The following is a 12498-nucleotide window of genomic DNA, read 5'->3' as shown; positions in this document are numbered from 1 at the left end:
GTAACTTTTCAAATAATGAACGTCATTAAATATTTCAGGTATTTTTTTCGACAAAATAAAAAAAAATATATTAAATTAGTTATTCTTATGTAAAGCTGATTTTATATGAACTTTTATAATACAAATTATTTAGGGAAAATAAATAAATTATTAGTCAAAATTGTACTTAGAATTTAAAATCCTAGGACATCATAAATTTAGGAGACTCATATGCAGCGAATAACACACTGTGAGGCTCTTTTGATTTTTATTCATGTAGGTATGTAAATAAAATAATTTTAGTAGTCGTATACACCTAATCTGTTATAGAGAAGTTTCTAAGAAATGCGTACTCCTTAGCCTACCTTGGATGACGAACTACTTATATACAATTTTTTACGAAACGTATTGCTACCTTCCTCGAAGAGAAAATGTAAGTTTCTGAATACATTTGCCGAAAAGTGTAGCATACAGCCAAAACTTCTTCCTGAAAGCACGCCCATTCTCATGCAAATCTTTCCAAATGACTAACCTGTACACACTGTACAACCCACACCATTACAAATTTTATCCGGCGGTAGTTTGCTTTTATCCCGCATAAGTGCAACCAAATACACAATAACTGAGAGGACCCGAATTCCCTTAAAAGCTTGCAAACATTTGTATATGGTGGGACATAAGTAAATTTATAAGTACTACCCTGCAGGTACAATGGAATGCTTACTTACTCATAGACATACATATGTACATGCGTACATTTATTTCTACGCCCCTGGCAGGCTATAGGCAGTCGAGTCATCACATTTATCGAAACACAATGCGAACATTGCCTTTTTCCGAAATATTTCGAACAGCAAACATTGACGGTCCAATGTATACGTACAGACAGTCAGCCAAGCCAGTAGACCAAAACCAATTGAAACAGCAACATTGGTAACAACAGAAAGTGTACTTTTAACAACAAACATCCGAATCAGCAGTGCTGAGATTTTGATGGCATCAGCTTATCGAAAAGACCAAAAAAGGAAAAGCAAATTCAAATTTTTGTTGCTGTTTTTTTTTTTTTTTTGGTTACTTATTCATACAAATACCCGCTGAGCTGGACATTTGCAGCATCTATTTGCCAACTGGATATTCATGCGCATCCTCAATGTGCCTAAATATCCTTACAGTGTGTGCACTCAGTATGCGTCCATTGTGCGTACGAAATTTTTGCTGAGCTCTGCGACGCGTGCTTAGCCATTAGAAAATATTGAAGTTGATAAAAGCTTTTTTATAGCTTGAATAATATGGTTTTGTTAGCTTTATGCATTTTTATTGCTTTAGGTAATACCTACAGAAAGTATGAATTTCAAATGACTTTTGATTGCGGAATACATACATAAGAAAGCTAATGCTGTACATGCAAACATACGCTAGTATGTAGGATTGTGAAAATATCAAACAAAAAAAAAATCGTTTGAATGGATATCTAAGCGGTCATAAACTCTTCTCAGTGATACTTACGACTCGAAAAAAAGGAACCACTAATTTAGACGCCTTTTGGACTCTTAAAGTCCTTTTGGGAATTAATTTTGCCAGAAATCATCTTGCGATAAAGAATATAATTGTCGTCTAAAATTGCTAGTTGTATAAAGCCTTTAATAATCGAGAATCGCTTGAATTGATATAATGAAACGATAAAGTGAACAAATTAAATTTTTACTGACATTGAATTTTTCATTTTCACTTCACAATTTCATAGAATGGGTATTGGCTCCCAGAACTGTTACGAGTGAAGATGCACTAGTATATACTTGCTTAATATTTTGGCAGTTCAAAATCGTCTGATCTCTGAAAAAATTGGTTACTGGCGCACTCGACTTAGATATTTTCATAGATATGCCAACTTGGCTGAGAGGCCGGAAGAAGATTCTGTGCTGGTAAACGGGATTCGTGCATTGCTCGCGCTGAGCAGCCTTAGAGCTTAGGCAGGTAGTGCCATTAAATTGAATCCCTTACTGTGAACTTTAATTAATTTTTTTACTTATTTACCAAATCCAAGACCTATGCATTACAAACCAAGAACTCAGTTGCTTGCAGGAAAGCGCAACCGATACTAATGTTGTGTACAGCACTAGAAGTAGAACGTTGGTCTGATTCACTATTAAGAATTCTTCAGAAAAGTCTACACAGCTTTCTCGTGATGTGGCCAGGTAATATAATTTAAGATTTGGGGATCATCTCAAAGATTTATCAACTCTGCATGTATGGGTGCGCTGGAGCAGACTCTCATTCCATAGCATTGGAAATCTAGACTTAAATATCTTTTTAATGCCACCAAATCTCATTTTTAGTACTAACAAAAATTAAATTTTTGTTCGTGTTTTGATAACGAAATACCGGAGTCTCTTGTTTTTGTAAACGAATTTATGAAAGAATTACAAAAGTTTTACAAAAATAATAAAAAAAGTAAGTACTGTTAATCAAGGCACATCAAACATGTAATATCAGTGTAGTAGCTGATTAGATTTTTTTCAAATTATTTGGTCTCGAAAATGTCAAATATTTTTAATTTCTTCTCACAAAAATTTTAAATTTTTTAAATATATTTGCATGCGAAAGCTGTTTCCATACAAAACAGCTTTTTGACCAGCTTTTGGAACGCTCGCCCAACTCAGCAGCAAAACCGCCGTTTACTGGGCCTTGCAAAGAATGTATCAATGCATCGAGAAGAAAACAATTTACTAAGAAAGAAAAATTAAACAATATTTATTTTTTTCCAATTTAAATTTTTTTAGTTTTTATTTTATATTTTTTTTTTATATTTCACATGACCCGCATTGATTTAGAAGAAAAAAATTGGAACAGTTTTGGACACTTTCGATACCAGAAGCAACAACAAAATACACAGATATGTTGTTTTTGCTCTAAAGCTACTACCTGTTTGATATGCCTTGCTTTCAATAGGTTTGTTCCACAAGCTATTCACTTGTAGAAAAACTCGAGCAAAATTCAAACTGTCAGCGTATACCAACTAAACTCTAAAACTAACTTGTGACACCAGAACGTGTAACTCGAAGTGACTTCGAGTAGCTTGTGGAATAAACCTAATGTCTATAATTTTTATTTTTAGATCTATTTGTTTGATGAGAAAAATATATACTTATGATTTAATCATTTTTTTATTAAAATGCCCGTGTTTATACGACCAGCCTAGTTCAACAGTGCAAGTCTCAGATAAATTTAGTAAAAAAATATAAGAAATTGGTTTTACTGTGGGTGTCGCGCCGGGAGGAGTACCGGGTTATGAAACATGTAAACATTTGGCTCAGACCAGCCATTCCTCGGCTCACAAAAAGTTAAAACACATCCACCTTCAGAAATTGAATGAAAATTTTGATTATAAATTACTGCTAGGTATCGACGGGCTGGATGTAAGCACAACCCATGTCTACATTCACTCGCAGTGGGTCTAGCTAAGAATTTGCTTTCATTAATCAGATGGGGTTACAGACACTTCCAGATGTCTGCTATGTATGTACGGATACATTTACATACACGTATTTTTTTGTATTTTCTATTTACAAAATTTGGTAATAAACTAAATTGTAAATACGTATGCGTAAATCCCATTGTAGCTTTCTTAAAATAAAAATTAATTAATAACCTTGCCTGACAGAGTAAACAAAACATATCGACTAAGATATAAATGGTTTAGCTTGAAAATGGATTTGACGTAATATTTCAAAGCAGCTAATAAAAAATGTATAACAAAGTTATATGACTTCATAATCTATGCAAATTTATACAATATCTGCAGTATACATCTATATCTAGTATCACCATAGCCAATAGCCACCCTTTAGGTCTTCCTATTCAAATATTTTCATGAAAAGCGTATTGATGGCAAGTTGAAGTGCTTTACAAAGATTAGTTAAACCCCACTTTCATGCGATTAGTTCCAAAACCCGACTACTTGCCAACACCTGCACTCTGATTGCCACATATTCCCCCTTTCACTCCACTAAAGTACTGTATATTGTGAAAGTGTATTTTTGCGAATATCAATTGCGTTCTCGATCGAGAGAAAAAAATTGTGGTCTTTATGCAACAAAATTTACCTCAAAATTCCAACACACAACTACCGTTCGCAATATCTCATTGCAGCTCAATGCTGCTCACAACTCATCCAACCACACATCCTTCAGCCATTATTTGTGTCCTTGTGTGGTCACAACAAACAGTCACAGACAAAAGCATGTGTATATGTAAATATCTGCCTGCGTGGCTGTGTGCGTTTCTGTTCATAACTGTGTATGTACGTATGCGTGTTTGCATTATTGTCCTTTTCACTGCTTCATTTTAATGTAATACAGTGCAAGTCAACCGCAGTAACTGCCTTATATGCTCCCATACCTCCTTTCACATATCTATTTACTTTATTCATACACATACATATACAATCTCGACAATGTGTCCTTCAACCTTTTATTGTCTTTCCATGTCACTTCCGTAAGCTGCGTTGCACTTTGGCCGGCAGCATAGTAGAGCGTACATAGCTTGAGAGCATTCGCTGCTGCACTTTTCTCAGCTTGCATTACTTACCGCAAACTAAAATACATTTTGCTTTGTTTATTTTAGCTTTTTGTTTTTATTTTATATACAGATTTTTACTCTGCTGTTGAGTGGAATGGCAGTTTGCTGCCGTTCTTTTTCTTCTTCGTTTCCTTCTTCTGCCTTTTCGACTAGTTTATCTCATTTTCTAGTGTTATTCATCTGCCCGATAATGCGGTGTGTATTGACGTTGTTGTTGCTGTTGTTGTTGTTGCTAGATTGTTGTGATGCATGCAGCATTTTCGTCCTTCGAAAACACAAGTTGACATCGTTTATAAATGTAGACATAGACGTTGGTAGTAAATGACAAAATTGTTCTATGGCAAGTCCACTAAAGGACATAGTATATGTCATTGTAAGGCGAATATATTGTATGTATGTATATCGACAAATATAGTACAAGGAGTACCCCCTATATTAACATACATACATGCATATATGTAAAAGGAAGAGGAGGTTACTAAAACCACGGTTTTTTCTTAAACTGATAATTTGAAAATTTGGTAAGCCTACTTTGAATTACGAAAATATTGAAATCTTGTGGGTATTAAAACTATCAATTAATTTTTTCAGATTTAGACTTTGGGAACCTCAAATTTTTTTGTTGATTTTAAGTAAAGTCAATTGAAAAATCTAATTCAGCTAGCTTATCTTACAGCTATTTTTTTGAGTTGTATTTTTTTTTTAAGTGAAAGGTTGCTGTGAATGACCTTTGGCATGGCTGAAGAAGTTAAGTACATTTTCACGAAACGAAAGCGACTTGGTATAAAGCTAATGACCCCGTATTCGTTGCTTGATCCGACATCGCAAATTCTACTGCAAAGCAAGTTATGAGTCTGCCCTTCCATTCCTAAATTTATACGGACTTGTGGCCTACAACTATGGGAGTGGGAAGAGAAATCAAGCATTGCAATCTTGCAACGATTTGAGTTCAAAGTCTTAAGATTAAGAAATCACAAATGGACCCAGGTTTGTAACAAATGCGTGATTATAAAGTGATTTGAAGATCCGAATTAATCAAGAATAAATTCTTCGTTTCCGGCAGAGATACTTAACTACAGCATCACAATACATTACAGAAACCACCTGAGAATCTGTCACATGAAGTCAGACCACTTTTTAATGCTACGTATGTATGTGCATGCACGAATTAAGTCTCTTTCTTCAATGGTTTTTTCTAGAATGTTTTTCCTTTTAATTGTAGTGGCAACATTTTTCTCCTAAAAGGGTTTTTTGCGTAAAAATACCACTAACACTAATGCTTTATTACAGATACCTGCTATTCTACTATTTCATTTTAACCAGTTTGTTTAAGCGTAAATAACGGCATTATTTGCAATGACCTCATTTGCTGTAATCACCGCTGCCTTGAGGTGTAAATGAAGAACTGTTGATAATGCTGTCTTTTGTGTGTTTCTCCATCAGCTGAGGTACTTCTATACATACATACATACGTATCTTAAACGTAGTTTAATTTGCATGTGAGTAAAAAAGATGTACTCGCATGCACGTATTTCTTTCGCTTAATTTTCGCCATGATAAACACATACTCTGGAATACTTCCTAAATAATTATAAACTGCTCTGCACTTGTTTGAGGCTCAACTAATTTTTGACAGCTCACTTTCATTTTGAGCGAACAAGTTCCATATCATTCGAGGTAATCATGCATTTTTTTGCTAATAATCGCAGTGCGCTACGGCTGAAGCTTGGAAAGTCGCAATATCAATGTATTCATACAATAATTACTTTGTTTTTGTATAATAATGCGCTTTTAAACGCTTTTAATTATTGTATATGGATGTTTGTTTGTATAGATTTACATACCCTACAGCCATATACATACATATGTAAGACGTCTGCCTATATTTCTACATAGTACACATACATATGTACAATGGATAGGTTCAGAAGGCGCAGCAGTTGAGCGTACCGTTGCTAAAAAAAAATCAGTGATCGGTATGCGTCGTTCGAAATCAAAGAAGACAAATTTTTTGTCATTAATCTTCTTGTTTGGCGCTGGAACCGTCTAAGTGCCAAGTTCTTCACCCCCAGGTTTTTTATCCTCTGCTACCAACAGCGTATACGTTTTTCATAGTTTTACAAAACATTTATTTGCTTTTTTTAATTTTCCTGGTGAATTGTTTCTTCAATGGGAGTTTGATAATTTACTCATAAACTGCGAAATGAAAAGTTGTCATTTTGGGTATATTCTCTTCTTTCTTTCTATTGGCAATACAACTACAATCTGATGCTGCGAATTGTACTTTGAATGTACTAGCAAGCATAGAACCATTTACCAACAGAAATGAAACAATTATTTGAATTTCTAGAAAAATGTTTGGTATGCAGATGTGTAGGCTATTAAATTTTAATATAATACAAAGTCGTAAAAAATTTCGTTTATTTCTGCTCTTTTTTTTGCTGACGGTGATTTTCGTTTTCTTCAATACAAAGTATGTTATAAAATACACAACACCGTCGGCAAAAAACATTCGAAATCAATGGAAATTTTTAGCGACTTCAAACTTGGCTTCAAATCGTGATTCCTAATTTTAGTCGCTGCTGATGGTGTTTGCCGTTAAAATAAATATGTAATGAGTAAGTGGAGATGTGGAGTGGAGATCGGGCATGTCCGATATCAAAAAAAAGTAAAAACAAGTAAGAAAGTCTAAGTTCGGGCGGGGCCGAACATTAAATACCCGGCGCAAGTATTAAATAATATTCACCTTTCCGAAAGCTACCGCTACATGGTAAGCCGGTGTGTATCAATTCTGAGTAAATTAGCGTCCTTAAATTTCGAAATATTGAAGTTTCAAGCATATCTGAAATTTGCCGTTATATGAAAAGCCGTGATTTTAGTCCGATTTCAATAATTTTGAACGTTTTGCTTTTATGTGGCAAGCACAATAACCATACCGAGTTTGGTACAAATTGGTAGAACGGTTGCCGAGATACATATATGTGATCATAAGTGGGCGGTGCCACGCCCATTTTCCAAAATTTTATGACAAGCGAATTTCCTGATAAAGAATTGTTGCAAGCATCAATTTTGAATAAATTAGCTTCAATATTTACGGATTTATCGAAGATTTCGTATTTCTCCAAATTACCGTTATATGGGATGTGGGCGTGGTTATTGTCCGATTTTTAAAATTTTCGGCCATTTGGTATCCTGTACCAAGGCCAATAACTGTGCCAAGTTTGGAAGAAATCGGTGCAGCGGTTGCCAAGATATACACATGTAACCATAAGTGGGCGTGGCTACGCCCATTTTCAAAAAAATGTTAATATTCTTATTTTTCGTCTAAAACTTATTGCAAATATCAATTTTGAGTGAATAATCTTCAGTAGTTACTAAAATATCGCAGTTTTCGTATTTCTGAAAATTACCGTTATATGGGAGGTAGGCGTGGTTATTGTCCGATTTTGCCCATTTTCAATACCATCCGTCCTACGCCCGAAAGAAGTACACGTACCAAGTTTCGTTAAGATATCTTAATTTTTACTCGAGTTATCGTGTGCACAGACGGACAGACGGACGGACGGACGGACGGACGGACGGACAGACAGTCACCGCTTAATCGATTTCTCTTTTCATCCTGATCATTTATGTATACATTTGTCTATATCTATCTCGATTCGTTTTGCCTGTTACAAACAACCGTTATGTGAACAAAGTTATAATACCCTTGTGCACAAGTGCGCTCGGGTATAAAAAGGCAAAAAAACAAACAAACCAAATACTCGATATATTCCGAGTTACAGGCGGACGTATTCAAAGTTCTCAGCGCCAAGCTGTCTTGACTTGTCTCTACAACCCTAAAAATATGAGGGATCTAGCCACAGTGTGATACTATGTTACTCTTTATGGATTGATACTATTTAGAAAATAGGTATATGCATCTGAGTATAACGCGAACTATTGGTAAAAGCAGTACGAGCTTTTTCCAAGTAGAATTAGAAAACTTGAAACTTTTTGTCACAGGTGCTACTGTAATAGTTGCTATCAATAAAGTCGCGATTATTATTAAGTTTATGGGATGTCCTTATCTGATTGTATGTAAATCTAAGCTTATATTAAAAATATAAAAAAGGGTTAGAAAATGACCTTAACTTAACCCAAAGGTTAAGAGTTCATTTACATGTATAACATCAATTACTCACCCAAGAAAAATATCCGTGAAAATGAATTAAATCTTGCTTGACTGCTTTATAAGTCTGCTTATATTTTAGCACTGGACCTCAGTTTTATTGCGATTTCTGTTATTTAGAAAATATTGAGTAAGTTTTTTGTTTAATTTATATAAATACTTGATTCGTTTTTAACTTCAGGAGCAACAATTTAGTATGAAAACTGTGAAATTTTTTTAAAACTAACTACTGCCTAGCGGTATCACGTTCGATAATCAGCTCAGAGTTAGTGAACAATGCAATGATATTTAAAATTATTTAAATTTTAATAAACGAAATTTGCCTTAAATTTAAAATTTGAGTATTCCTAAGTTGTTAAAATTCCTGTACTTATTTTTTAACCGCACAAAAAACATTATTTTTTTTTGCTACTTGGAATAATTTTTTTCGGCGTCTTCATCGCCAAATTTCTAATATAACGCTTATGTGCTAATGCTTTTTGTATCGTATGCACATACATACATACATAGATATGTACAAATGTATATACTTATGTATGAACGTATGTACATATGTATGTAGGTTTTTAAAAGTATAGTCAGTCGTTCCTCGAATGCATACCACCCACTTAACGCCAATTAAATGTGAGAGTTGCGGCACTATTCGTAATTGAAGCCAATAAAGGTGTTCAACGGAAGCTTATACAAGTCAAAGCAATAACAACAGTAACAGCAAGCAACTATGTATGTATGTATGTACATTAGGTAGTGACGCGGCAATAGCGATGGTACTTAAAGCTACACTTGCAGCACATAAAACGGTTACAAGCCGCAATCAACTGAAAACAATGAAAAATAAAAAAATAAAAATAAAAATCATTTGCGAAGTAATTATTTTCGAACTCTCAGTAAATGAACGCAAATAAGCGCAAATTGTGTGCCATCTCAACACTTAAATTCGGTTGAACGAACAAATAATTAGTCGGTAAATTAGACGCAGCATTCTCAAATGTTGATTCCAATGAATTTTATTAAAAACCTTCTTGGCATTCGAACTCTTGCGACTCATTCACTTTTAGCGAAAAATAATAGAAAAACACTTCAAACGAAATAAATTTATTATCACTTGTTTTTGTTGCTTATTTTACGCATTTTTGCACTACACTTTGTGTTTGTATTTTCTTTGAGTTGCCTCGTTCGTTGCCAGTTTTATATGTACTTAATTCAAAAAAGAATATTTCATATTTTTCTTGTTTTTTGATTTAGTATTTTTTTTTTTCAAATTTACATTGCCACACATTTACTTACGCACACTTGGCATATAAACACTTATTTAATAAATAAATAAAACGCTTACGTCTTCTACGTCTGACGCAGATTTCAACAAATTAGCCCAGCAGAAAGTTTAATGTGAAAACACCGTTCACTTTGATTGTCCGCGCCAAGTACGTTTCACGGCAACGAGCGCTCTGAAAATGCCAAATCAAACAACAGTGCGCCCCAACAGCCACCAACTGACTCTGCTGGTACTGTCTGTGATTTGTGAATCGCGTACTCATTCACTTCGGCAAACGAGAAGTTCGTTTCCCGCATACATTATTGGGCCAGTTTTTTCTCTGAGAGTTTGCAGTGCTACCAGATTTTTCAGTTTTCATATGTACTAAGAGAAGCACTCGCACTATGATTATGTTGAATTTTACTGTACAATTTGCTAAAACTGCCGCAATCTCAAATCCGGGATTTTTCAAGAGACGCGTTTAAAGTTTTCAATTTACTACCAAAATAGGCACGTATGTATGTATATTGTCTTGCCATACGGAAACTGCACAATATTTAAGCACAAATTTCTATACAAGGTAAATATTACAGGCGAATAGAACTTCTAACAGAGAACGGTTAATAAAAGAATGTAAACTAACATGCTATGCTGGCTATCCAAGGCATTTACATTTCTACTAAGTATTTGCATTAGCAGGGGATGTTATTGAGTTTTGCATTAGTTTTTCCTCCTTATGACGGATTTTCAGGGTCAGGGTGTTTTATTTCGGCTTTTTAACAGTCACATAATAACTGTGGCTATGATTTAACAGCAATATGTTCCATAAATATGTTTCTTACATACATAGCTACATACTACTTATGCTGGGTTTTAGCAGAAACAGCACAATGTTGATCGAAAATTTACAAAATCAACATTTTTGCCTTTATACTCGTATCAAAAATTAATTAATTATTATTTATGAGATGATCATCTTAAAATATAATTTCATATTTGCAAAATTTGTCCTTAAAATATTGACTGTTGTCGTTAAAAGCCGACGTATTAATTACAAAAATTGCATCAAGTATCTTTTTTGGCAAGCCAAATGCATTACTAATGTATACGTCTGATTTACGGTACAGCATTGCGACAGATACAGATGCGTATAAAAAAATTGCATCCTCGGTAACGCCTCATTTTAATATATTACTGCAGCGAATGTCAATTTCTTATGCCTTGAAAGGTAGCCAATTGCCAAGAATAGATAAAAAGTTTAAAATAAGACATTTGCTGTAGAATTGTTTTTTCAGAGAGACACTTGAGGCATCTATGTATATATGTATGTGTGGCGGCGAAGTGCGCTCAATCAGTAAACAAACTTTAGTTGTTACAAATTTTTTTCCAGCAGATCTTCAATTTACATCAATAAAAAAAATTCAATTACAGTCTTTGTCTAGATGTATTTATAAGCAGATTCATATAAATTTTTGTAATTATGTACATAGGTATCAGTGTTTGCCGTTGAGAATTCTTAGAAAGTCGCAAAAAAGGGTGACCATATTATCTTTGCCTTTCTTTACTAGTAAAAGAATAAATCTGTTGAATTTAAAAAGAAAAAAGCGGGACAAGCTTTTCACAAAATAGGGTTGCAAACATACACATAAATCGAGAAGAGTTGCATTTCCCCTATAAGTTATAAGTGATGCATTTTTCGTACTTACAGGAGGAAATATTTTTTAATAGCATGGTTCTGCTAACATTTCCTAAAAAATCTCTGAAAAGGGGCAAAAGTCGCACATAGTTATAAAAAAGGGTAAAAAAAATAAAAATTTTCAAAAAGTCGGGTCAAAGTGTATTGACGCTTAAAAAGGGTAAAATGGCCCCTTATAGTTGCACAACGGCAGCACTGATAGGTATTATATTATATTATTAAACGCTCTCCGTATTCATGCAACATTTTAAATTAAAAATTTCTTATAAATTTCAATTTTGGTTTTTAATAAGGGGCACATTTACCACACAATAATTTTTCATAAAAATATTTCTCCAGTTTCCTCTAGCAAGCTTTGGGATATTCTTAGAAGAAATGGAAATGATACTCTTCGCAAGAAAGTTTAAGATCATTCGAAACTGAGTAACACCAAACTGGCTCTCGAAGACTTTACGAAATCCCTTGATGTGAGATCTTCTATTGTTTATATTTCTTATGAAAAAAAGTTTCGAATATCTTATTGTAGAAAAATTTTGGCCTCGTTGACCTAAAAAATAATCCCCAGTCATTGTTTTTTGAACAGGCAAATTCACAAAATGACGGAATTTACTGCAGCTGATTTTCGTAAAGGTATACTACAAATATATTTACACATTTACATACTATTCAACGATGCCACCAGAAAAATTGCTTGTTATAAAATAAACAGCTTAGTCACTTTACTTTTATTCCTTATTTTAAGAAGCGTCTGAGTTTGTCTGACCTGTTAAAGGATTACAAAATCAAACAAGTGCATCTGTGGATGGCTGCTACTTGTTT

General features: G+C 34.0%; 1 protein-coding gene across 4 annotated transcripts in view; it reads right to left on the bottom strand.

Moving 5' to 3' along the window:
- The window catches only part of LOC118732995 (glycine-rich cell wall structural protein 1), a 172159-nt gene extending 161924 nt beyond the window's left edge, over positions 1 to 10235 (bottom strand). For 2 of the 4 annotated variants that reach the window (XM_036462140.1, XM_036462143.1), the window contains exons 1-2: positions 10065 to 10235; positions 8742 to 8837 (exon numbers count right to left, since the gene is read on the bottom strand). The gene's annotated coding sequence lies outside the window, so the exon portion shown is untranslated. The remainder of the gene's footprint in view (positions 1 to 8741; positions 8838 to 10064) is intronic. The other 2 variants (XM_036462141.1, XM_036462142.1) reach the window with 1 other exon arrangement.
- Between the last annotated feature and the right edge of the window lie 2263 nt (positions 10236 to 12498).

This window comes from Rhagoletis pomonella, unplaced genomic scaffold (assembly GCF_013731165.1).
Source record: "Rhagoletis pomonella isolate Grant_MI unplaced genomic scaffold, Rhpom_1.0 Rhpom_scaffold_00002, whole genome shotgun sequence".
NCBI lineage: Eukaryota > Metazoa > Arthropoda > Insecta > Diptera > Tephritidae > Rhagoletis > Rhagoletis pomonella.
This window is presented reverse-complemented; position numbering and strand designations above follow the sequence as displayed.